This window comes from Condylostylus longicornis, unplaced genomic scaffold, assembly GCF_029603195.1.
Source record: "Condylostylus longicornis isolate FDR11 unplaced genomic scaffold, ASM2960319v2 ptg000135l, whole genome shotgun sequence".
Lineage (NCBI taxonomy): Eukaryota > Metazoa > Arthropoda > Insecta > Diptera > Dolichopodidae > Condylostylus > Condylostylus longicornis.
Genome location: NW_026578103.1, coordinates 15543893 through 15571232, shown reverse-complemented (window position 1 = coordinate 15571232; position 27340 = coordinate 15543893). Strand labels below are relative to the sequence as shown.

Here is a 27340-nt window from a genome sequence, read left to right as displayed (position 1 = left end):
CTCCCAGTGATCACAAAAAACACTAAGAATCGCTCTATCTCTTCTAGTTTAGCCAGAAAACGCGTTTAAAGTTTTGCAAAAGATTTTCTTAAATATCTCCAAAAATATTTTTGCTACAGCCTATTATCACATATTGCCAGAATCTGTGGACTCCCATTGATCACAAAAAAACACTTAGAATCGCTCTATCTCTTCTAGTTTAGCCAGAAAACGCGTTTACAATTTTGCAAAAGATTTTTTTAAATATATCCAAAAATATTTTTGCTACAGCCTATTATCACATATTGCCAGAATCTGTGGATTCCCAGTGATCACAAAAAACACTTAGAATCGTTCTATCTCTTCTAGTTTGGCCAGAAAACGCGTTTAAAGTTTTGCAAAAGATTTTCTTAAATATCTCCAAAAATATTTTTGCTACAGCCTATTATCACATATTGCCAGAATCTGTGGATTCCCAGTGATCACAAAAAACACTTAAAATCGCTCTATCTCTTCTAGTTTAGCCAGAAATCGCGTTTAAAGTTTTGCAAAGATTTTTTTAAATATCTCCAAAAATATTTTTGCTACAGCCTATTATCACATATTGCCAGAATATGTGGACTCCCAGTGATCACAAAAAACACTTAGAATCGTTCTATCTCTTCTAGTTTAGCCAGAAAACGCGTTTAAAGTTTTGCAAAAGATTTTTTTAAATATCTCCAAAAATATTTTTGCTACAGCCTACTCTCATATATTGGCAGAATCTGTGGATTCCCAGTGATCACAAAAAACACTTAGAATCGCTCTATCTCTTCTAGTTTAGCCAGAAAACGCGTTTAAAGTTTTGCAAAATATTTTTTTAAATATCTCCAAAAATATTTTTGCTACAGCCTACTCTCATATATTGCCAGAATTTGTGGATTCCCAGTGATCACAAAAAACACTTATAATTGCTCTATCGCTTCTAGTTTAGCCAGAAAACGCGTTTAAAATTTTGCAAAATATTTTTTTAAATATCTCCAAAAATATTTTTGCTACAGCCTACTCTCATATATTGCCAGAATTTGTGGATTCCCAGTGATCACAAAAAACACTTATAATTGCTCTATCGCTTCTAGTTTAGCCAGAAAACGCGTTTAAAATTTTGCAAAAGATTTTTTTTAATATCTCCAAAAATATTTTTGCTACAGCCTACTCTCATATATTGGCAGAATCTGTGGATTCCCAGTGATCACAAAAAACACTTAGAATCGTTCTATCTCTTCTAGTTTAGCCAGAAAACGCGTTTAAAGTTTTGCAAAAGATTTTTTTAAATATCTCCAAAAATATTTTTGCTACAGCCTACTCTCATATATTGGCAGAATCTGTGGATTCCCAGTGATCACAAAAAACACTTAGAATCGCTCTATCTCTTCTAGTTTAGCCAGAAAACGCGTTTAAAGTTTTGCAAAATATTTTTTTAAATATCTCCAAAAATATTTTTGCTACAGCCTACTCTCACATATTGCCAGAATCTGTGGACTCCCATTGATCACAAAAAACACTTAGAATCGCTCTATCTCTTCTGGTTTAGCCAGAAAACGCGTTTAAAATTTTGCAAAATATTTTTTTAAATATCTCCAAAAATATTTTTGCTACAGCCTACTCTCATATATTGCCAGAATTTGTGGATTCCCAGTGATCACAAAAAACACTTATAATTGCTCTATCGCTTCTAGTTTAGCCAGAAAACGCGTTTAAAATTTTGCAAAAGATTTTTTTTAATATCTCCAAAAATATTTTTGCTACAGCCTACTCTCATATATTGGCAGAATCTGTGGATTCCCAGTGATCACAAAAAACACTTAGAATCGCTCTATCTCTTCTAGTTTAGCCAGAAAACGCGTTTAAAGTTTTGCAAAAATTTTTTTATTATCTCCAAAAATATTTTTGTTATAGCCTATTATCATATAATGCCAGAATCTGTGGACTCCCAGTGATCACAAAAAACACTAAGAATCGCTCTATCTCTTCTAGTTTAGCCAGAAAACGCGTTTAAAGTTTTGCAAAAGATTTTTTTAAATATATCCAAAAATATTTTTGCTACAGCCTATTATCACATATTGCCAGAATCTGTGGATTCCCAGTGATCACAAAAAACACTTATAATCGCTCTATCTCTTCTAGTTTAGCCAGAAATGCGTTTAAAGTTTTGCAAACGATTTTTTTAAATATCTTTAAAAATAGTTTTGCTACAGCCTATTATCACATATTGCCAGAATCTGTGGACTCCCAGTGATCACAAAAAACACTTAGAATCGTTCTATCTCTTCTAGTTTAGCCAGAAAACGCGTTTAAAGTTTTGCAAAAGATTTTTTTAAATATCTCCAAAAATATTTTTGCTACAGCCTATTATCACATATTGCCAGAATCTGTGGATTCCCAGTGATCACAAAAAACACTTAAAATCGCTCTATCTCTTCTAGTTTAGCCAGAAAACGCGTTTAAAATTTTGCAAAAATTTTTTTTAAATATCTCCAAAAATATTTTTGCTACAGCCTATTATCACATATTGCCAGAATCTGTGGATTCCCAGTGATCACAAAAAACACTTATAATCGTTCTATCTCTTCTAGTTTAGCCAGAAAACGCGTTTAAAGTTTTGCAAAAGATTTTTTTAAATATCTCCAAAAATATTTTTGCTACAGCCTATTATCACATATTGCCAGAATCTGTGGATTCCCAGTGATCACGAAAGACACTTATAATCGCTCTATCTCTTCTAGTTTAGCCAGAAAACGCGTTTAAAGTTTTGCAAAAGATTTTTTTAAATATCTCCAAAAATATTTTTGCTACAGCCTATTATCACATATTGCCAGAATCTGTGGACTCCCAGTGATCACAAAAAACACTTAGAATCGCTCTATCTCTTCTAGTTTAGGCAGAAAACGCGTTTAAAATTTTGCAAAAGATTTTTTTAAATATCTTCAAAAATATTTTTGCTACAGCCTATTATCACATATTGCCAGAATCTGTGGATTCCCAGTGATCACAAAAAACACTTAGAATCGCTCTATCTCTTCTAGTTTAGCCAGAAAACGCGTTTAAAGTTTTGCAAACGATTTTTTTAAATATCTTTAAAAATAGTTTTGCTACAGCCTATTATCACATATTGCCAGAATCTGTGGACTCCCAGTGATCACAAAAAACACTTAGAATCGCTCTATCTCTTCTAGTTTAGGCAGAAAACGCGTTTAAAATTTTGCAAAAGATTTTTTTAAATATCTCCAAAAATATTTTTGCTACAGCCTATTATCACATATTGCCAGAATCTGTGGATTCCCAGTGATCACAAAAAACACTTAGAATCGCTCTATCTCTTCTAGTTTAGCCAGAAAACGCGTTTAAAATTTTGCAAAAATTTTTTTTAAATATCTCCAAAAATATTTTTGCTACAGCCTATTATCACATATTGCCAGAATCTGTGGACTCCCATTGATCACAAAAAACACTTAGAATCGCTCTATCTCTTCTGGTTTAGCCAGAAAACGCGTTTAAAATTTTGCAAAATATTTTTTTAAATATCTCCAAAAATATTTTTGCTACAGTCTACTCTCATATATTGGCAGAATCTGTGGATTCCCAGTGATCACAAAAAACACTTAGAATCGCTCTATCTCTTCTAGTTTAGCCAGAAAACGCGTTTAAAGTTTTGCAAAAATTTTTTTATTATCTCCAAAAATATTTTTGTTATAGCCTATTATCATATAATGCCAGAATCTGTGGACTCCCAGTGATCACAAAAAACACTAAGAATCGCTCTATCTCTTCTAGTTTAGCCAGAAAACGCGTTTAAAGTTTTGCAAAAGATTTTCTTAAATATCTCCAAAAATATTTTTGCTACAGCCTATTATCACATATTGCCAGAATCTGTGGACTCCCATTGATCACAAAAAAACACTTAGAATCGCTCTATCTCTTCTAGTTTAGCCAGAAAACGCGTTTACAATTTTGCAAAAGATTTTTTTAAATATATCCAAAAATATTTTTGCTACAGCCTATTATCACATATTGCCAGAATCTGTGGATTCCCAGTGATCACAAAAAACACTTAGAATCGTTCTATCTCTTCTAGTTTAGCCAGAAAACGCGTTTAAAGTTTTGCAAAAGATTTTTTTAAATATCTCCAAAAATATTTTTGCTACAGCCTATTATCACATATTGCCAGAATCTGTGGATTCCCAGTGATCACAAAAAACACTTAAAATCGCTCTATCTCTTCTAGTTTAGCCAGAAATCGCGTTTAAAGTTTTGCAAAGATTTTTTTAAATATCTCCAAAAATATTTTTGCTACAGCCTATTATCACATATTGCCAGAATATGTGGACTCCCAGTGATCACAAAAAAACACTTAGAATCGTTCTATCTCTTCTAGTTTAGCCAGAAAATGCGTTTAAAGTTTTGCAAAAGATTTTTTTAAATATCTCCAAAAATATTTTTGCTACAGCCTATTATCATATATTGCCAGAATCTGTGGATTCCCAGTGATCACAAAAAACACTTATAATCGCTCTATCTCTTCTAGTTTAGCCAGAAAACGCGTTTACAGTTTTGCAAACGATTTTTTTAAATATCTCCAAAAATATTTTTGCTACAGCCTATTATCACATATTGCCAGAATCTGTGATCACAAAAAACTCTATCTCTTCTAGTTTAGGCAGAAAACGCTCTATCTCGTCTAGTTTAGCCAGAAAACGCGTTTAAAGTTTTGCAAAAGATTTTTTTAAATATCTCCAAAAATATTTTTGCTACAGCCTATTATCACATATTGCCAGAATCTGTGGATTCCCAGTGATCACAAAAAACACTTAAAATCGCTCTATCTCTTCTAGTTTAGCCAGAAATCGCGTTTAAAGTTTTGCAAAGGTTTTTTTAAATATCTCCAAAAATATTTTTGCTACAGCCTATTATCACATATTGCCAGAATCTGTGGACTCCCAGTGATCACAAAAAAACACTTAGAATCGTTCTATCTCTTCTAGTTTAGCCAGAAAATGCGTTTAAAGTTTTGCAAAAGATTTTTTTAAATATCTCCAAAAATATTTTTGCTACAGCCTATTATCACATATTGCCAGAATCTGTGGATTCCCAGTGATCACAAAAAACACTTATAATCGCTCTATCTCTTCTAGTTTAGCCAGAAAACGCGTTTAAAGTTTTGCAAACGATTTTTTTAAATATCTTTAAAAATAGTTTTGCTACAGCCTATTATCACATAATGACAGAATCTGTGGACTCCCAGTGATCACTTAGAATCGCTCTATCTCTTCTAGTTTAGGCAGAAAACGCGTTTAAAGTTTTGCAAAAGATTTTTTTAAATATCTCCAAAAATATTTTTGCTACAACCTATTATCACATATTGCCAGAATCTGTGGATTCCCGGTGATCACAAAAAACACTTAGAACCGCTCTATCTCTTCTAGTTTAGCCAGAAAACGCGTTTAAAATTTTGCAAAAGATTTTTTTAAATATCTCCAAAAATATTTTTGCTACAGCCTATTATCACATATTGCCAGAATCTGTGGACTCCCAGTGATCACAAAAAACACTTAGAATCGCTCTATCTCTTCTAGTTTAGCCAGAAAACGCGTTTAAAGTTTTGCAAAAGATTTTTTTAAATATCTCCAAAAATATTTTTGCTACAGCCTATTATCACATATTGCCAGAATCTGTGATCACAAAAAACTCTATCTCTTCTAGTTTAGGCAGAAAACGCTCTATCTCTTCTAGTTTAGGCAGAAAACGCGTTTAAAGTTTTGCAAAAGATTTTTTTAAATATCTCCAAAAATATTTTTGCTACAGCCTATTTTCACATATTGCCAGAATCTGTGGATTCCCGGTGATCACAAAAAACACTTAGAATCGCTCTATCTCTTCTAGTTTAGCCAGAAAACGCGTTTAAAGTTTTGCAAAAGATTTTTTTAAATATTTCCAAAAATATTTTTGCTACAGCCTATTATCATATATTGGCAGAATCTGTGGATTCCCAGTGATCACAAAAAACACTTAGAATCGTTCTATCTCTTCTAGTTTAGCCAGAAAACGCGTTTAAAGTTTTGCAAAAGATTTTTTTAAATATCTCCAAAAATATTTTTGCTACAGCCTATTATCACATATTGCCAGAATCTGTGGATTCCCAGTGATCACAAAAAACACTTAAAATCGCTCTATCTCTTCTAGTTTAGCCAGAAATCGCGTTTAAAGTTTTGCAAAGGTTTTTTTAAATATCTCCAAAAATATTTTTGCTACAGCCTATTATCACATATTGCCAGAATCTGTGGACTCCCAGTGATCACAAAAAAACACTTAGAATCGTTCTATCTCTTCTAGTTTAGCCAGAAAATGCGTTTAAAGTTTTGCAAAAGATTTTTTTAAATATCTCCAAAAATATTTTTGCTACAGCCTATTATCACATATTGCCAGAATCTGTGGATTCCCAGTGATCACAAAAAACACTTATAATCGCTCTATCTCTTCTAGTTTAGCCAGAAAACGCGTTTAAAGTTTTGCAAACGATTTTTTTAAATATCTTTAAAAATAGTTTTGCTACAGCCTATTATCACATAATGCCAGAATCTGTGGACTCCCAGTGATCACAAAAAACACTTAGAACCGCTCTATCTCTTCTAGTTTAGCCAGAAATCGCGTTTAAAATTTTGCAAAAGATTTTTTTAAATATCTCCAAAAATATTTTTGCTACAGCCTATTATCACATATTGCCAGAATCTGTGGACTCCCATTGATCACAAAAAACACTTAGAATCGCTCTATCTCTTCTAGTTTAGCCAGAAAACGCGTTTAAAATTTTGCAAAAGATTCTTTTAAATATCTCCAAAAATATTTTTGCTACAGCCTATTATCATATATTGCCAGAATCTGTGGACTCCCAGTGATCACAAAAAACACTTTAAATCGCTCTATCTCTTCTAGTTTAGCCAGAAAACGCGTTTAAAGTTTTGCAAAAGATTTTTTTAAATATCTCCAAAAATATTTTTGCTACAGCTTATTATCATATATTGGCAGAATCTGTGGATTCCCAGTGATCACAAAAAACACTTAGAATCGCTCTATCTCTTCTAGTTTAGCCAGAAAATGCGTTTAAAGTTTTGCAAAAGATTTTTTTAAATATCTCCAAAAATATTTTTGCTACAGCCTATTATCACATATTGCCAGAATCTGTGGATTCCCAGTGATCACAAAAAACACTTATAATCGCTCTATCTCTTCTAGTTTAGCCAGAAAACGCGTTTAAAGTTTTGTAAACGATTTTTTTAAATATCTCCAAAAATATTTTTGCTACAGCCTATTATCACTTATTGCCAAAATCTGTGGATTCCCAGTGATCACAAAAAACACTTATAATCGCTCTATCTCTTCTAGTTTAGCCAGAAAACGCGTTTAAAGTTTTGCAAACGATTTTTTTAAATATCTTTAAAAATAGTTTTGCTACAGCCTATTATCACATAATGACAGAATCTGTTTACTCCCAGTGATCACAAAAAACACTTAGAATCGCTCTATCTCTTCTAGTTTAGGCAGAAAACGCGTTTAAAGTTTTGCAAAAGATTTTTTTAAATATCTCCAAAAATATTTTTGCTACAGCCTATTATCACATATTGCCAGAATCTGTCGATTTCCAGTGATCACAAAAAAACACTTAGAATCGCTCTATCTCTTCTAGTTTAGCCAGAAAACGCGTTTAAAATTTTGCAAAAGATTTTTTTAAATATCTCCAAAAATATTTTTGCTACAGCCTATTATCACATATTGCCAGAATCTGTGGACTCCCAGTGATCACAAAAAACACTTAGAATCGCTCTATCTCTTCTAGTTTAGCCAGAAAACGCGTTTAAAATTTTGCAAAAGATTCTTTTAAATATCTCCAAAAATATTTTTGCTACAGCCTATTATCATATATTGCCAGAATCTGTGGATTCCCAGTGATCACAAAAAACACTTAGAATCGCTCTATCTCTTCTAGTTTAGCCAGAAAACGCGTTTAAAATTTTGCAAAAGATTTTTTTAAATATCTCCAAAAATATTTTTGCTACAGCCTATTATCACATATTGGCAGAATCTGTCGATTTCCAGTGATCACAAAAAAACACTTAGAATCGCTCTAGCTCTTCTAGTTTAGCCAGAAAACGCGTTTAAAATTTTGCAAAAGATTTTTTTAATATCTCCAAAAATATTTATGTTATAGCCTATTATCATATAATGCCAGAATCTGTGGACTCCCAGTGATCACAAAAAACACTAAGAATCGCTCTATATCTTCTAGTTTAGCCAGAAAACGCGTTTAAAGTTTTGCAAAAGATTTTTTAATATCTCCAAAAATATTTTTGCTACAGCCTATTATCACATATTGCCAGAATCTGTGGATTCCCAGTGATCACGAAAGACACTTATAATCGCTCTATCTCTTCTAGTTTAGCCAGAAAACGCGTTTAAAGTTTTGCAAAAGATTTTTTTAAATATCTCCAAAAATATTTTTGCTACAGCCTATTATCACATATTGCCAGAATCTGTGGATTCCCAGTGATCACGAAAGACACTTATAATCGCTCTATCTCTTCTAGTTTAGCCAGAAAACGCGTTTAAAGTTTTGCAAAAGATTTTTTTAAATATCTCCAAAAATATTTTTGCTACAGCCTATTATCACATATTGCCAGAATCTGTCGATTTCCAGTGATCACAAAAAAACACTTAGAATCGCTCTATCTCTTCTAGTTTAGCCAGAAAACGCGTTTAAAATTTTGCAAAAGATTTTTTTAAATATCTCCAAAAATATTTTTGCTACAGCCTATTATCACATATTGCCAGAATCTGTGGATTCCCAGTGATCACAAAAAACACTTGTAATCGTTCTATCTCTTCTAGTTTAGCCAGAAATGCGTTTAAAGTTTTGCAAACGATTTTTTTAAATATCTTTAAAAATAGTTTTGCTACAGCCTATTATCACATATTGCCAGAATCTGTGGACTTCCAGTGATCACAAAAAACACTTAGAATCGCTCTATCTCTTCTAGTTTAGGCACAAAACGCGTTTAAAATTTTGCAAAAGATTTTTTTAAATATCTCCAAAAATATTTTTGCTACAGCCTATTATCACATATTGCCAGAATCTGTGGATTCCCAGTGATCACAAAAAACACTTAGAATCGCTCTATCTCTTCTAGTTTAGCCAGAAAACGCGTTTAAAATTTTGCAAAAATTTTTTTTAAATATCTCCAAAAATATTTTTGCTACAGCCTATTATCACATATTGCCAGAATCTGTGGACTCCCATTGATCACAAAAAACACTTAAAATCGCTCTATCTCTTCTGGTTTAGCCAGAAAACGCGTTTAAAATTTTGCAAAATATTTTTTTAAATATCTCCAAAAATATTTTTGCTACAGCCTACTCTCATATATTGCCAGAATCTGTGGACTCCCAGTGATCACTTAGAATCGCTCTATCTCTTCTAGTTTAGGCAGAAAACGCGTTTAAAGTTTTGCAAAAGATTTTTTTAAATATCTCCAAAAATATTTTTGCTACAACCTATTATCACATATTGCCAGAATCTGTGGATTCCCGGTGATCACAAAAAACACTTAGAATCGCTCTATCTCTTCTAGTTTAGCCAGAAAACGCGTTTAAAGGTTTGCAAAAGATTTTCTTAAATATCTCCAAAAATATTTTTGCTACAGCCTATTATCACATATTGCCAGAATCTGTGGATTCCCAGTGATCACAAAAAACACTTATAATCGCTCTATCTCTTCTAGTTTAGCCAGAAAACGCGTTTAAAGTTTTGCAAACGATTTTTTTAAATATCTTTAAAAATAGTTTTGCTACAGCCTACTATCATATATTGACAGAATCTGTGTATTCCCATTGATCACAAAAAACACTTAGAATCGCTCTATCTCTTCTAGTTTAGCCAGAAAACGCGTTTAAAGTTTTGCAAAAGATTTTTTTAAATATCTTTAAAAATATTTTTGCTACAGCCTATTATCATATATTGCCAGAATCTGTGGATTCCCAGTGATCACAAAAAACACTTAGAATCGCTCTATCTCTTCTAGTTTAGCCAGAAAACGCGTTTAAAGTTTTGCAAAAGATTTTCTTAAATATCTCCAAAAATATTTTTGCTACAGGCTACCCTTATATATTGGCAGAATCTGTGGATTCCCAGTGATCACAAAAACACTTAGAATCGTTCTATCTCTTATAGTTTAGCTAGAAAACGCGTCTAAAATTTTTCAAAAGATTCTCTTAAATATCTCCAAAAATATTTTTGCTACAGGCTACTCTTATATATTGGCAGAATCTGTGGATTCCCAGTGATCACAAAAAACACTCAGAATCGCTCTATTTCTTCTAGTTTAGCTAGAAAACGCGTTTAAAGTTTTTCAAAAGATTCTCTTAAAAATCTCCAAAAATATTTTTGCTACAGCCTATTATCATATATTGGTAGAATCTGTGGACTCCCAGTGATCACAAAAACACTTAGAATCGCTCTATCTCTTCTATTTTAGCTAGAAAACGCGTAAAAATTACCAAAAATATATTTGCTACAGCTATGCAATAATATTTGGTTCTAAATATGTGAAATTTTTATGTGAAAAGTATTATGAGAAACACCCAAAACATGCAGCGTCACTTATATTTTCTTCAAAACTTAAAATTGTATTGTGGGGGGATCAATCAAGTTTTAAATTAAACTTATTAAAATGAAAAGTGCTACTCTGCAATCTATTGCTTTTACAAATTATGTTTTTAAATATGAAATTAATTTACCGTAATAGGTGCTAAATGATTTCGATAACAAAATATGGTTTTGATTGTATATATATATGTATGTGTAACAGAAAAAGGATTCTTTTATATAATATTAAAAAATTATTTAAATTAACTTAAATAACTGTATACTTTTGTATTTATTATAGAATTTCGGAAATTTCTTTGATTTATTTTTTATTAATAATTTTTTATTAAAAATAAGATTCACATAAAATTTATTACCCATCATTACAAAAATTGTCATATCCTTTCCATTTTAATGTATATATGTATAGACTTGAAGATCCTTTAAAAGATTTTTATTTTATTTTCCAATACTATTATCTATTCGTATATATAAAGGGAAAAATATAAAGGGACTTATTTGCCTTAAGCCACATAATTAAAAGGATTTTTTTTATGATGACCTTAATTGAATTTTTACTTCTTATTCTATATTGTTATGATGTCTTTTTTTTTTGGGAAGAAATTTCGCTTAACTTTTAAGACCGGAAACAATAAAATGCTTTAGGAATATTATTAATATAAAACACTTTCAAAATATTTCTTTTTTATTATATAAATTAAATTATTTATTGGGAGAAAAAATATTATATAATAAAATAGGCAGAAATTTGGTTAAATATAAAATATTCCGTAGGTGAAATTTTAATGACAACCCTTTAAAAAATTTTATTAATAAAATTAAATTATATATGAATTGATTTATTGAAAAGGCGTCATTCTTAACCCTATACTGAAAACAGTACACAATACATTCTTTAATTTATAATAGGAGAAATGCTTTAATTTTTCGAAATTTTTCTATAATTTAATTCTTGTTTTAAATAGCATCTTTCTGTGGTATAATTAATAGCAAATAGATACACACAAGCATGCTTTTTATTTTTAAAAAATTAAAATTTATGAAAACTAAAGAAGATATCAGTGAATAAACCTAGTATGAAATTATACCAGTAAATAATTATTCAAATTATTTGCAAATTTTTTAAATTTTTACTTTGCTGTTTTTACTTTTACTTTGCTACAATTTTTTAGTATAAAAATTTTTTGTCATAAATATAATGTTTATTGATAGACATAACTCAGAATAAAAAAGCATTTACGATATTAGACCAAAATTCAATTTTTTTTCAGAGAAATTGAAAATCACTATAATTTTTATTTCCACTATATACAAAATGAATTTGTTATTTATCCGAACGACATAACTACCTCGAAATCATGATTTGGTTAAAAAGAAAGTTTTACAATAAAGGGTTAATAAATTTTATCATAAAATATTAAAAAAATAAAAATACATAAGATATTTAATTAAAACTTTTACTATATAATTTATCTCACTTATATTATGGAAATTGAATTATTGATATAATTTCATCCAATACATTGTTGACTATTTTAGAAAATTTTATGGGGGGAAAGTTTCTTCCAAACTATATTATAGAAATTATTATTTTACATAATTTTTTTGAATTAACAAAAAAAATCCCATGTTAAGATTTAAAAGTATTTGTCAAAATTTTTATTTATATTATAATGAGCCTCAATATATGCAATAATTAAACAAACGAAAATTGAAACTTTTAGTTACAGAGTATGTACTACAAAGTGCTTTTTCTTATAGTTCTAAAAGAAATTGAGAATGATTGCAAAAAAAATCTGATTTTTAATTATCTTAATTAGTTACACAATTTTAATTGGAAGTGGATCATAATATAACACTATGTCTCTTTTAGGACATTTCTCATTCTTTCAAAATTTATGCTAATGCATAAAAATCCATAATATCAAATTAAAAGTTTTTTTGATGTTTTTCTCATGGATTTTTGTTAGAAATTAAAAGGTCATTTACACAAGATTCGTTATGCAACTATACAATTAATTCTGTACTCTTCTTAATTGTTTCTTTAATACTCGTATATACTACTTAATTATTTCAGCCTCTTATACTTAAAAAAAGAAAACCATTTTTCTTTTATATTACAAAAATTCTCCAATTATTCAATAATTCTCTAATATTTATTTCTATCTCAATGTCATCATGTTTCAATTATTTTTGGTTCGATCATTAGTTTTATCTTGGATTAAAAAAACAAATATGAAAATTTTCCTTTCTTTTTTTTGTTTTTCATCCTTGACCATATATACTTAATTTTTTTTTTATTAAAAATGAAAATTTCTCTTTCATCTACAATTCACACAACAATATTTATCTAGTTTCAAAGTAGCATAGAAATATCTTATTATCAATATTAAGTGGTACTAAACAAAAAAAGAAGAAAATATAAAATAATAATAAAAAAATATTAATAAAAACAAAAAAAAAAATATTAAGGACTAAAACAATTTTTTCTATACCACGTGCTTTTCATATGTTTTTATTATAAATTGCGAACCATACCAAAACGGAGATGATAATGATGACGATGATGATGAAAAGATATTATGATGCTTTATTTTTTGAATTGAGATGAAAATTTAACAAAATATGGCGCATGACGCATAAATCTCTCTATGTATATATAGAACAGATTTCTCTTGCAATATTATATAAAGAAAATTATACATGTTCATCTTAATATTTAATGGTATTTTCCCTATGTATGTATGTATGTTAATATAATTTTGATAAAAAAAGAGTATAAAACAATTTGTACTAAAATATTTTAATTCAGTCTAATAGTCGCCGCCGTCAGTTTATTTTGGAATATTCCGATTTCGGATAACCCGACAAAGAAATTATAAATTTTTAATAAAAAAAAAAATTTGATTTTTACTTTTTCTTGTTTATTGTTTTAATATGCATACATTTAATAATTGTGTATATATGAGTATATGTATGGAATATATATATATATATATATATATATATATATATATATATATATATATATGAAAATAGCATCTAAATAAATTGAAATTATAAATTTAACAAAGAAGAAGAAAAAAGCAAATTCTTGTACATACAAAAAAAAAAATTGTGATTTTCTGGTAAATTAAAATTCCAATAAAGAGGATAAAGAGATAAAAGATTAAATAATGAATAATATGCTTAATATAATATAGAAAAGCAATTGTTAAACATAAAAAAATAAATGCAAAAAAGCGAAGAAAAAATATAAAAATGAAAATGAAGTAATTTGAAAAATTAAGCTGTTAAAAAATAAGGATATTGTCTTATGTACTCTCTCCGGTCCTGTGAATTTTTAAGTGATTTCATTTGCTTTAATAACCAAATTTTAATTTAATCTTTTACATTATTAAATGCAAAATGAATAAAAGTGCACTGTGAATTTTAATAAGTAAAACAAAATTATTTTATTTCGACGGAAAAAAAAAATCAGTAGAAAAAGTAGAAAATTAAAATTGAAAAAAAAAAATTATTTTTATTTTACTGCATTAATTTTAAAAGAAAAGTTATAAAATATAAAAATTTTAATTAAATTAATTTTTTAATATTAAAAATTTCTATTTGAAATTGCAATTTTAAAATGAATTTTAAATATGAGGAAAAAAACAAGAATTTCAACAATGTGTAAAGGTTTTGTTTAATTTTTCAATAATTGATAAATTATTGAAAAAAATTTCAGAAGTAGAAATTAGATAAAATTTTATTGTAATTATAAATGCAGAATAAAAAATTCCTATAAATTTTAACCCTTAAGTGTTGCAACTATTTTTTGAACATCAAAATGAATAAATTCAAATTTTTTAAGTCTATTTTACTATTTCTGTTTTCTCTTTATAATTTTATTCAATTTCAAATATAGTTGGACCTCTATAACTCAAAGTCGCACGGGAACGCTGAAATTTCTCAAATTATGGAGATTTCGAGTTGAAGAGAAATAATATACGTGTGCTATATTATAAGCATATGTACACATGTATGTATGCACATAATATAATATATGTACATGTATGTTTGTATGAAATATAATATATGTACATATGTACGTACTATTAACGAAAGTAAACTTTAACTGCATTAGTGCTTTCAGTTTGGATTAAAAATATGATATGTTTTGTGCAAAATTATTTGAAATTTTTCAAGTTCAAGAGAACTGAATTTTATTTCGAGTTAAGGAGAAATTCGAATTGAGAAAATACGTGTTATAGAATAATTTTTATAAATAAAGTTATGCCAATGTTCAAACTCATATGATTCAAGTTGCAGAGGTTTGAGTTGTGGAGGCTTCACTGTATTTAAATAAAAAAATTTTTAATTGAAAATTTTTAATATTTCTTTAATTTTTAATAGGAATCACATCCCGTACCCATAACTTTTTCAAAAAACACTTCATTTAAAGAAATACCCAATACACCTTACATTATTTGATTTTATTATTTTTGGAATATTAGATTGACTGGGATTTTTTAAGACTATATTGTATAATACATAAATAATTTAGCATTATTGTATACTCGTATAATGCATATACTCGTAACATACTCGCAATTATAATTAATTTATGAATAGAGAACAAATTTTCTTATAATCAAATATTTTACTTAAAATTTTAGTGAAAAATAACACTCTCGATTAAAATATTAATGTACAATAAATTGACATATTTCACATATTTAAATGTCATTAAATGATGAAAGGACAATGTATAATGCCAAAATTACTTTTAAATAAATATTAGAATAGCACCAAGTTATAGGATTATATTTAATATAAACGCCATTTCTATAAATGAACTAAAGAAGGGACTAGTTTAGCTATTACCATTACCGTTAATCAGCTGCATTCTAAATTAAGCTGCTCTTGAAACCAGAACTCGAACAATTTACCTTATTAAACTTTATGCACAAGACTTTGCCCTTAAATTATTTTGATGCAATTTTATTCTTGTTGTGTGGTTAAAAATTCGTTAAATTTGTTTTGGCAAAAATTTTGAGAGCAATACTTAGGTCATTTGCCTTTTGAAACCTTCAATTATTCTCCTATTTTCCGTTAATCAACAAACTTTTCGAAATATTATAAGAAATACCACAAATTTGTTATAAAAATAATTTTTAAAATTTAATTTAATTGAATTTTTTCCTGATTGTAATTTAAGTATTTTAATTGCAGTGGGATGCATTAAGAAATCCATGAGTGATTTTCAAAAATTAAAATTTTCCATGAATTGGTTAAATAAAAATTTTAATAAAAATTGCAAAAAAAAAAATCATCACCCTTTCATTTCTAAAAAACAAACAAAAATTTTATCAAATCAATTAGAAAACTTTTCTCTTTCATTAAAGTGTCAATTCCATCTAAAAAAAAAATCTCCAATTAAAATTTTATTAAATTATTTTTTGATGTTTTTTCTCTTTTTAATTCTCTGTTACTGCTTTATTCGAGAACAATTAAGTAGAAAAATTTTAAAAATTACAAAAAATAAAAAAATTTTTTAATTTTACAAATAGAATTTTCATGTTCCCACTTAATTATTTCTAAACCCACCATCAAAAATAATTTTTTCTTTCCTTATACATAAATCGTAAACAATTGTACACTTTTAATTTTTAACAATTTTTCATGTTTTTTTTCATATTTTCTTTTGTTTGTTACCACTTAGAGCATCGAAAGGATCTATGCTCTGTAATGTGTTTAACAACTCAGAGGTATACTAAATTTACTTGTATGCATATGTGTAGGTGTGTGTATACATGGTTAGTTGCCAACTACGAGTTCTATACATCTGTGCAGTTTTAATAAATATCGAGATAATATTAATACTTCAGTAGTTCGAATATTAGTTCTATAGAAACTGGAAAAAGAATAATTTCATTTTATTATAAGATACGTGAATTTAAAAATATGTGGGCGCAAATGATTGTTACACGTGTTCATATTAATATTTTCAGAAAATAAAGAGTTATACTTCAAAAATAAGAGAAAGAATATGAAAAGGACATATTAAGGATATTTGAAGAGCTTTTTTAAATATGAAACCGAAAAACTTTTTAATCAAATTCTAAAAATTTTAATTTAAAAAAATGTGGTGCAAATTTCATAAATAATAAAATAAATGAAAAACAATTCTTTTTCATCTGGTTATTCAGAATAATGGTGATTGAGGATTTTGTAATGTGTAAATTTTTATGCATTGTCACTTCAAATATATATTTTGCTTTTCTAAGCTCACAATGATTCCTAGTGCCATGTGATAACCAAAGCCCAGCACTAATACGCCTTGTATACATTAATGAGTACCCGCTTATATAATTACAAAGAAGGTACAGTAGAAGCTACATCAGGAATGGATTCACCATACCTAACTTTCTCATGAAGAGTTTAAAATAAATAAATGCTTCTGTGTTGCTTTACAACATTGTAACAAAATAAAATTATTAATTTAACAAAAAACCTCTAAGCTATTCTTGTTTTTAAAATAATATATTTACTTTTCAACCTTAGGTTTTGCTTTAATTACTAAATTAACATATTAAAATTTTTTCGGAACACCCAGCCAAATATAATTTAAGAAAATTTAAGAATTTTTGGCAAAACTGTTCAAAATTTTTTTATCATTTTTGCACGTGCCTTTAAAATAATTTATTCTTCAATATTTTTTAAGGAAAATAATAATAAAATTTGTTGATAAGCTTGATATTATGTTGGGAATTAATGATTTTATTAAAATTTTTTTCCGTGGGAAGTCATAAAGTTCAATAAAAATACTTTCTTGCAATTTAAAAGTTATTTTAAAAATTTAGTGCAAAATATTGCTTGTTTTATTCAGAATAATTTTAATTTAAAATTAAATTTTATGGTTTTCTAAGAAAAAATGTACTAAATTTGAGTTTAATTTACGCTTTTCTGTCATTTAATTCCAGGGAGGATTATGAGATTTATTTTCTAAGGAAATAAAATTCATTTTATTTGCACATCTTTTCTCATTATTTGTAATTATTATTTTCACCGCAAGGATCGTTGAATTAAAAAAATAAATTAAATTTTTTTGTGTAATAAATATTATTAATTTTGTTTAATACTAATAAGTTTAGATCAAAACAAAGATTTTTAAAATAGAACTTTTTTCTTGAACAAGTGAAAAAATTTTTGTTAAAAATATTGACTACGTATCCTAGCTACGTTGATTAGTTACAATGGTGAAGCCCAAAATCATAAAATTATTGCATATATTTAGGATGAGGAAAAAAATTGAAATTCCTCAGTTAACCGAATGAGCTAAGATATATAACAACATTGTTTGATGAGTATGACATTTGCAATAGCTTTAAGCTGTTAAAGCAATTAGGAAAAACTTATAGCTTCGAAAATAGAAGGCGCTGAAAACAAATTGCTTTTGGAAAAGTGTTAAAAATATAAAAAATTTTATTAACTTTTTTGATTCAGAATTACGCATTGTCGTAAAACTAAATAAATTAAATTTAATTTACAGGGAAAATAGTTATTTTAGTGAAATTGGAGCAAATTTATTATGTTATCTCAAATATGTATTTATGTATGCAAAAATTTTTATTTTTATCATATATATATGTATGTATTTAAAAATCTTTATTTTTAGTTCTTGTATTTAAAGAACAGTTCAGTGAAATAGATTTGAGAAATAATTTTTTTTGGATATTAAATTTTGATTCGAAAAAACATGAAGCTAAAAAGCTTTTGCAAACGAAAGCACAAATTAATGAAGGAACAGAGCAAACACAGTGTTTTTAAATTTGATTGGAAATGTGCTAATTGTAATATACATTCTTTTAGTATATAAATTTTTTGAATTTAATAAAATATTCTTTAATCGACAAAAATACTTAAAACTTTCCCGAAAAAGCAATTTCTGATTTTCAATTCTATTTAGTTATTATCCTGCATAAAGGGAATATTGAATTTGTGACCACTTGAAGGAGCCGCCTGCGGTAATCTGTCTTATCGCTGTCTCTTCTTGGTCAGTATAAACTTCTACGTTGATTTATGCAAGCCATAACACAAAAATGAATAAAACAAACATTACCAAACGGTTTCTATCAACAAATTGTTTGTTTTCTGCCAAGAACAGAACCTATTGTAATTGGACCAATTTGGATAATGATTTCGGGTACTTGTCATACAACTCAAAGAGATTATTTCAAATGTTTAAAAAATTAATAAAAATATTAATATGAAATTTTGTAAACTAGTGTCCGATTACATTTTATAAATGTTCGTAAAATTTTAATGGGATTGTTGCACTGGTTCAGATGTCTGTCATTCAACACGAAAACAACTTTAGATCTTTCAAAAACATAGTCAGATTTTAGAGTATAATTCAGTCGGTTAAGACCAATTGTATTTAAGCCTTACTTGCTTTGCTTTTTGAATTTTAATAAAATATATGTACCATACTGTAATGTGAAATCCAAAACACGTTGTGCACGTTGTTATGTATTTAATTTAACATGAAAATTAAAATTCTTATTGCAAGTATCACGGAACTATGGAAAAACCTTATAAAATTTCTCTCTAAATCAACGTTTTCTTTATTTAAAGAAAGTATTAAAAAAACAAAATTATTTTTCATTTAAATAATACCAATATTTATACAAGTAAATTCATAATCAAGAAATGAAAGGAAGTTACAAAAAATATTAAGAAAAAACTTCAACTATAACAACTTCCGGCTTTTAAGAAAAAAGTAAATTTTAAAAAAATTTTTAAAATTCAAAAACAATTTTGGACCATAATATTTTGTACTTAATAAAATCTATGGATTTAAATAAACACATGCATAGTTATAATGAATTTTTTGTTGTTTTCTTGAATTTTATATTAAGTTAAACAAGAATATATAATTTTCTAAGGAAATTTAATATTCTCTATGCAAAATAAATGCATAAATTAACACAATGATATATGCACATATTTCATATTTTAAAACAGTATGCTACACATATAATGTAATATTTTTTGAATACAAAATATGTAAATACCCTCATTTGTTATTATTACATGCATATAAGCATACAGAGTATACGTGCGTGTATTCTTAAGTGTGCATTTAGAAAAATATGATCAAGAATAAACACCATACAACACACAATATTCAAATTTCCTTACATACATATAAGCAGGAATATTAAATGTAAAAATACTTATGGCATGTAAATCTAAATAAATGTTTATTTTATATAAAAAAATTGCAATAATTTTCAATTTTCTTAAATTTTCTTACAATTGCATACTCACTTGACAAACAAAATATTTACGAGTATAATAAACTTGAATCAAATTAATGGTTTGCAAAGTAGCACATTTCTCTTAAAATATTGTTTTTGTGATATTTTATTAATAATATTTCTTCCAAATTTTAATAATATTAAAATAAAATGGCATAAATTGGGGAATGAATTTCAAATAAAATTGCATAAGTTGGGGGATGAATTTGGATAAATTTTTGGAAGCTATCACTTGAAAATTGAAGGTGATAGGAAAAAATTATGCTCAAAAAAATTTCTGAACCTTTAATTTCAAAAAACTGTTCTATTTTTTGATTTCTACAACCTACAATCCAAAACATTAAAATTTGGAAAAAATTAATTCAAAATATTATTTTCCCGCGAAAAAGCATTTTCCCGCGGCCAGGGCATGCCATTTTTTATTTATGTTTGTATACAACGATGAAGATAAAATTCAATTATGTATAAAATTTCATTTTACTTGTCTTCTAAAAGTTTTGTAAACAAACGTAAGGGCCGATGAATGGTTTCACGGCGAAATTATTACGTGAATTCTTTTCCAATTTTATTTGAAATTTCCTATAATAAAGCGCGCACATTCTATTCATATACATTTTTGCTTTATATAAAAGTGAGGTACATACAATTAGCAAAAAAAATTTGTGAGCATAAAAGTAATTAGGCAACAAAAAAAATTTATTAAGTATTTTTATTTATATGCCCCTTTATTTACATTTACACATGCATACAGTTATTTATATACATCTATTTAGTTATATTATTTATAATATACGTATATAGAAAACAGTTTACACACAACATTTTAATACGGTCCAAATCCAAACACATTAAGGAAAAAAAAATTCCTGTACTTGTACACAATGCACAATTATATGCTTTTTTTCTCAAGTTTATTATTGCATATGTGCATTATTTGCATATGCTTAAAGTGTTATATACTTTACATAAATACATAGATAGGTACATACATTTCTACATAATGCATATCCTATAGTAGAGAGTGTGCTATTAACATAAAAACAACATTTTTCTTGACTTCATTTTTTATCTAAGTTTTGGGTATCTAGTTCTAGTGAATAAAAAATAAACAGATTGTTGAATTTTAATTGCATTCTTTTGTTTTTTAATATTATGGTGTGAAAAATTTTTTTTTATACATAAAATGTTATGTATATAACATTTTACAAATTCACACTGTACTCTTTTGGTGGTATATATAAAAAATTAATTCTAAACAATTAAACGAGAGAGTGCAAAGCTACTTTAAAACTATTTAAATAAAGAAGAATTTTTTAAATACACAAACAATTATAATAATAGTTTTGTCCTTTAGAATTAAATGATTTGTACGATGATAATTATTAAAAAAAAAAGAGACAAAATTTATAAATAGAGAATTTTCGATAAGTTGAATGAAATTTTTTGTGTAACTTGTTGTGAAGTAATTTTGTGAATTTATTAAAATATTTTCATTCTAAATCATTTACTCTTACACAATTTTCATTTATAAATCAATGATTTATTTGTTGATTTCGAACATTAGTCGAAAAAATTGATATTAAATGCAGAATCACAAATATCGCAAAAAATTATAAAAAATTAGGGAAATTATTATTGTGATCATTCTACATTATTATTTCTAAAGCAAGCAGTTGAAAAGTTGCACCGTACGTTTTCTTTGAGCAAAACATTTGTTAATAATTTAATACCCATTATGGATAAATATTCAATTACAATAATTCACATCGTCAGTTAGCTATTGAGGTATTAAAAATTCAATGCGACATTGTCGACACCACTTATGTTTTAAGAAATTTTTAAGCTCCTGAGGTTCGTTTATCATACCAAGTTTTAAGTTCATTTTCATATAGAAATATATTAAATTTATTTAGTTGTGTACTTGACAATAATTTTAAGTAAAAATTTATCACAAAGAATATTACAGTTAAGTTTTAAAAACCAATTCATTAAAAAAATATTCCAGAGCAATTTCTTGCAAGTAAATCTATAAGCTATTTGAAATCAAACAAATTTTAGTAGGTATTATAGAATATATGATATAAAATTTCTTTCAGGAATTATTGAAGTTGTGTATGGAATTATTAAATAAAAATAATTTTAAAACTACAGAGTAACATTTATGTGTCATTTTTTGTGTATGTGTCAGAATAGAAACAAGTATTACAGTTTTCATTCCACCAGAAAGAAAATCTATACAATTACTTCAAAACTAGCTGGTTTTAATTTTTAAATTATAATATTTTAATATATCAAATCGCAAATTACAAGTTTTTCGCCAAAATTTATGCAATTTTTTTCTAATTTATTAAGTTGACAATAAATTTCATATGAAAGTGAAACCATTAGAAATTTTTAAAATTTAAAAAAAAAAATTCTTTCAATTTCAAAATTTCCCCCAATTTTATTAATTAAAAGAAACCTCTTAATTAAAGATGTTGTATAGATTAGAAAATTTTTATTTAGTTTAACAATATTTCAGCTTTACATAAAAGAATAAATTTTTTTCTTATTTTGATATTATTTAAAAAATCTTATATATTATAAAGAAAAGATAAAAGAAAGCCGCAATAAAGAATATAAAAAAATAAATTAATACTACGCTTATATAATTTATATGAGAAGAAAAAATAAAGCAACTTAACCATCATTATTTTATAAATTGAAGCCTCATTTCACTAGAAAGGATTTCCGAATTTCCTATATATAATGAATTTCTTTTATTCTCTCTATTTTTAGTACTTTTCCATAAAAAAAAATTGGAATAAAAGTGCTTATTAATTTCATTTCGACCATCCATCCGCCTGTTTGTTCATAAAATTCTACACCCCCTAAGGTAAAAATATAAAATTCTGTAGAAATTCAAATAGATCAATTACAAGACCATCAATTTTGTAGAAGAAAATTTTTACGTATTCCTCCAGTCCCTCCTTCAATTCCCTAAAAAATATAATCTATTAAAAATTTACAAATACTTCTTTTTAACTATTTTTTTCCACCTCCCTCCCCTCCCAAGTTATTTGAAATCTCGGAATTAATTAAGTTTAAATTTTCGATATCTTGTATTTGTTGTAACTTTTCCAAATTTCTATAATTACAAAAGGCTAATCCTTAGTCGCCAAGAAATTTTATTTTTTATCCTAACTAACTTGATGAACCGTCATTGCTCGACCATTATGATAACGCTGCTTAGTTTTTTTTTCGATCCGAAATATATGCAAACATTTTATATATTTTGGTTTGTTATTGAAAGCAATTTGAACAGCTAAATAATAAATATTTTAACAAAACATTTGTTTAAAAAAAAATCGCTACTTTACAAACCATTGGTTTGATCCAAATTTTTTTTTTCTTTTAAACTACACAAAATATGGCCTTTTATTCTAATTACAAAATTTTTCTCATTTCTTTTTTTCCTCCTTTTTTTTGTTATTTTCTTGTACTAAAAAAATTCAAGCTACCTCTGAATTCTGAGAAATAAAGTGTACTATTATATCCTAAATTATTTAATATAATGAATACCTAAAGGGACACTAAAAGACCCTAATACAATATTAAACTTTTAATACGTTAGAAACAAGTAGAAAAATATATTTACATATACATTTACGAAATTCAAGCTCTATATGTAAAAATTAAGGAATTGTGTTAAAAAAAAAATATTTTATTTCTTCAAAAGAACTAAAAAGGAATTAGAAAAGGAAAGAAACAGAATTGCAAAATAATTATTGAGAACTCTGAAGATTCAATGTTCATTCAAGTGATATTGGATAATGTTAATTTTACATACGTATATATTTTAAATGCACATATAAAATTACACATGTATGTATGTATGTCACCATGTTATAATAAACAATTAATTATATATTCCGAATTCTTGGAGTTGTTTTTTAAGAATTGAGTCCTTCTTCTTAGCATTATTCATATTAAAATTAATAAATTCTGCATAAAGATCAGTGTTGTCATCATTATGAAAATATTCTCTAAATTGTAAGATAAAATATACGCAAAAAAAAAAAATTGACATTTTAATTGACGGCTTTTTGACAGTGACGAATTTAACGATTTATACTCCAGTATTGAATTGGCGATTGGTTTGTTTCTACGAAATTTTCGAAGAACTTTAAACGGAAATCTATGTGAGTGACTATAGTACATAATTCTCTATTGAAAATTTATTTAAAAACAAAATAATTAATTTTTATTTGTTTTGACATTTATTTTCTATTGTAGTTTGCTTTTTTGCTGTCATTTATCTGAATTATTAAATTTTAATAATAAAATTTAATATTTTTTAATAGTGACATTTGGCTAATATACATAAGAAAAAAATATTAAAACTTTTGACAGAAAACGTTCGTGTACTTATTTTTCTTTAAATGAGAGAGTTACTTCAACATTATTTTTTTCTCTCCAACTATCAAATTTTGTATACATTTTCGTACAAAATTTTAATGAAACGGCCTACATACATGGTTACTATAATATAATGGTTAATATGTATAATTATCACATAAAATTAATATTAAACAGCTTTTAGTTAATATTTATTAATTTGTCACATCTGTCACATATGTCACATCTGTTACATATGTGACATCTGTCACATTTGTTAATATATTTTATATTCACTGCTTACGTGATATTAATTTTGCTAATGAAACATAGAACTGGCAACGTCACATGATCCAGGTTGTAAACCAAAAACTTTCGACAATATCATAAGGTCCAAATTATAAGATTTACGATTTGTATATGTAAAAAAATGTTCATACTCAAATAAATTTTGGTGTTTGCTCAATTCTTCTCTTAAATAGCTATTCTATGTATTAAAATAGATGTTACCATAATTAAATATAAATTATTTAAAAATTTTAAAGAATAGAACTGTGAAAAACAAATAATGTGACAATCGTTTATCATGTCTAATAAAAGCTGAAAATTATGATCCCAAATGCAAATTGTAGGCAATGCAATATTTTTACAAAGCAACAAGACTGTTTTACAAGCACTACTTATAGATTCTTTATTTGTGCAAACTTAGCATTTACCACTGCAAAATGGATGCCAGGGTTCATGTACATTTCTAACAATCACTAAAGCCTAACTAATTATCGGTGTTTTAAAATTGGATTAACAAATTTTCATCTCTTTCACTTTGATTGAATATTTTTTGAGTAAGATCTCAAATTTTTCTTATTTACTGAAGCAATTATAAATACATAATGTATATCTTATGTATATGTACGTCAAATATTTTATTCGAATAAAATATGTTTCAAATACCGTAATAAAATTTTGTTTTATTATTTATACAGACATAAAGGAAAAATTGTAATACTTGTAAAAAATTTAAAATGAACATAAAATTTACTTTTGCTTTAGGTGAAATAGAACATCCCTATTTTTAAATTAAAAATTTTATACCGTTATTTACTTGTAAAGCTTAATTTTTCCTATTTATCATTGAAAATCGCTCTGTTGTTTTTCATTTCGTTTTTTCTTTATAATTCATCAAATATTGGAGCAGCAGCCACAAATAATGATATTGAAGTCTATGAATGTTTGTACCACATACATGTACATATACAAATATATATGTATAAATTTTTCTCTTTAATAATAATTTCTTCTTTTCCTTTTTAAGATAATTACGTTTTGCTCAAAGTAAAAACGGTTTTTCTAATAATATACTTCTACATTTACCGTTATTTTATACATATACTGGCATAACATACTCGTATAAAATTTATAATAAAAATCGTTCAAGTACAAAGGTGAAAATAAAATTTTCCGATACTTGAACGCATCTAAAATACACATACAAATAATTACATGCATATGTACATACATATTATGCTAAATTAATACACATACATACATATAGCCTACTATGACATGAAGTTATTCGGATGCTTCACAGCAATTCCAGATGTACAAATAAAATGCATATGTATTAAGGAATATGTGCCACATAAAAGAAATCTCTTTGTAAAATTTACTTTATCTTATAAAAAGAATGTGACGTGAATACTTTGTGAAGAAAGAAGTGTGATTTAAAAACATAAAAATAAAATAAAATTGCGTGAATGGCTTTTCAATGCACGGTTTTCTATTGACTTAACAATTTCAAAATTTTTAATTTAAATGTCGATTTCATGCATATTTTGAGTTTTAATTGAAAATCTTAATATATTTTTTTCGTAAAAATGGTTTCCTTGTGACACAGAAAGAGTTCTAGTTGCATGAATTGAATATTTTTCTTCAATTTGAGCACGTTCCTATTTTACTCAATTAAGCGAAATGGTTTTGAAAAATTGAATTTTCTTATTTAATCTGCATTTGGTTAGTTCATATAGTTCTATATATAAATATCTAGTTATAGTGTTTTCGGAATGGAGTGCAAATCTCTATGTACTAAAAATTCATTCAATTTGGCTTGTATGTATTTGCGAATCGTAGGAGTGCATTTCTTATGTTTGTTATTTCTTTTTTTAAATAGCATTGATTTTCTTTAGAATCCAATTTATTTTTTGGTATATTTGTAGTTGTTTTCCTTGAAGTTTAATGTATTTAAGTGTAATGAAAAATTTTTTATTTAGTTAACCGGTTGGAAAAAATTTTTTTAAAATCTTATCAATGCTTTAATATAATTTTACTTTAATTTTAAAAAATTTCATTAAGTCTTAATTTTTCGAATTGAAATTTGAGAACTTCTTGTGACCGATGATAAATACAAATTAGTTTTGCGTAACATTTATTCTATAACAACCGATTATCAGATAATAAACTTGCAGTTGGGCAGCGTCTACTTATTAAAAAGAAATTTTAAGGAAGTAGTCCTTAAAATGTACCAAAATATTAAAATAATATTAAAAATATTTATATATTGCAATCCTTGCATATTACAATGAAATGTAGGAATTAAAGTTAACTTTAACCTCTTTAAAGGCACAAGAAATTTAGTATTCAATTGTATTAATTTATACATGTTGGGCGTAAATATTTTTTGAAACTACTTACTTGTATTTTCTGTAATGTTATTAATAGCAATTAACATGCTTCCAAACCTTTGTAATGATTTTCCATACCATTTGAATCTCCTCGCTTATTTTGTTAAGCCAACGATTTGAACGTTGTGCCATAAAAGGTCAAATAGCAACAAAATTCCTGAGTAGAAATTGTAGAATTCAGCAAGGTCAATATATTGATATGCAATAGGAATCCTCTTGCAAAATAAATAGATAGAAAAATGATTTGGAAATTTGCGTCTCATACATAATCATTAGTTTTAAATTCCTAAGATAAATGTATGTACAGC

At 26.6% G+C, this 27340-nt stretch overlaps 1 protein-coding gene across 1 annotated transcript in view; it reads left to right on the top strand.

Moving 5' to 3' along the window:
• The first annotated feature begins 13687 nt into the window (after positions 1-13687).
• The window catches only part of LOC129615216 (uncharacterized), a 79536-nt gene continuing 65883 nt past the window's right edge, over positions 13688-27340 (top strand). The window contains exon 1 of the mRNA XM_055530317.1: positions 13688-14350. The gene's annotated coding sequence lies outside the window, so the exon portion shown is untranslated. The remainder of the gene's footprint in view (positions 14351-27340) is intronic.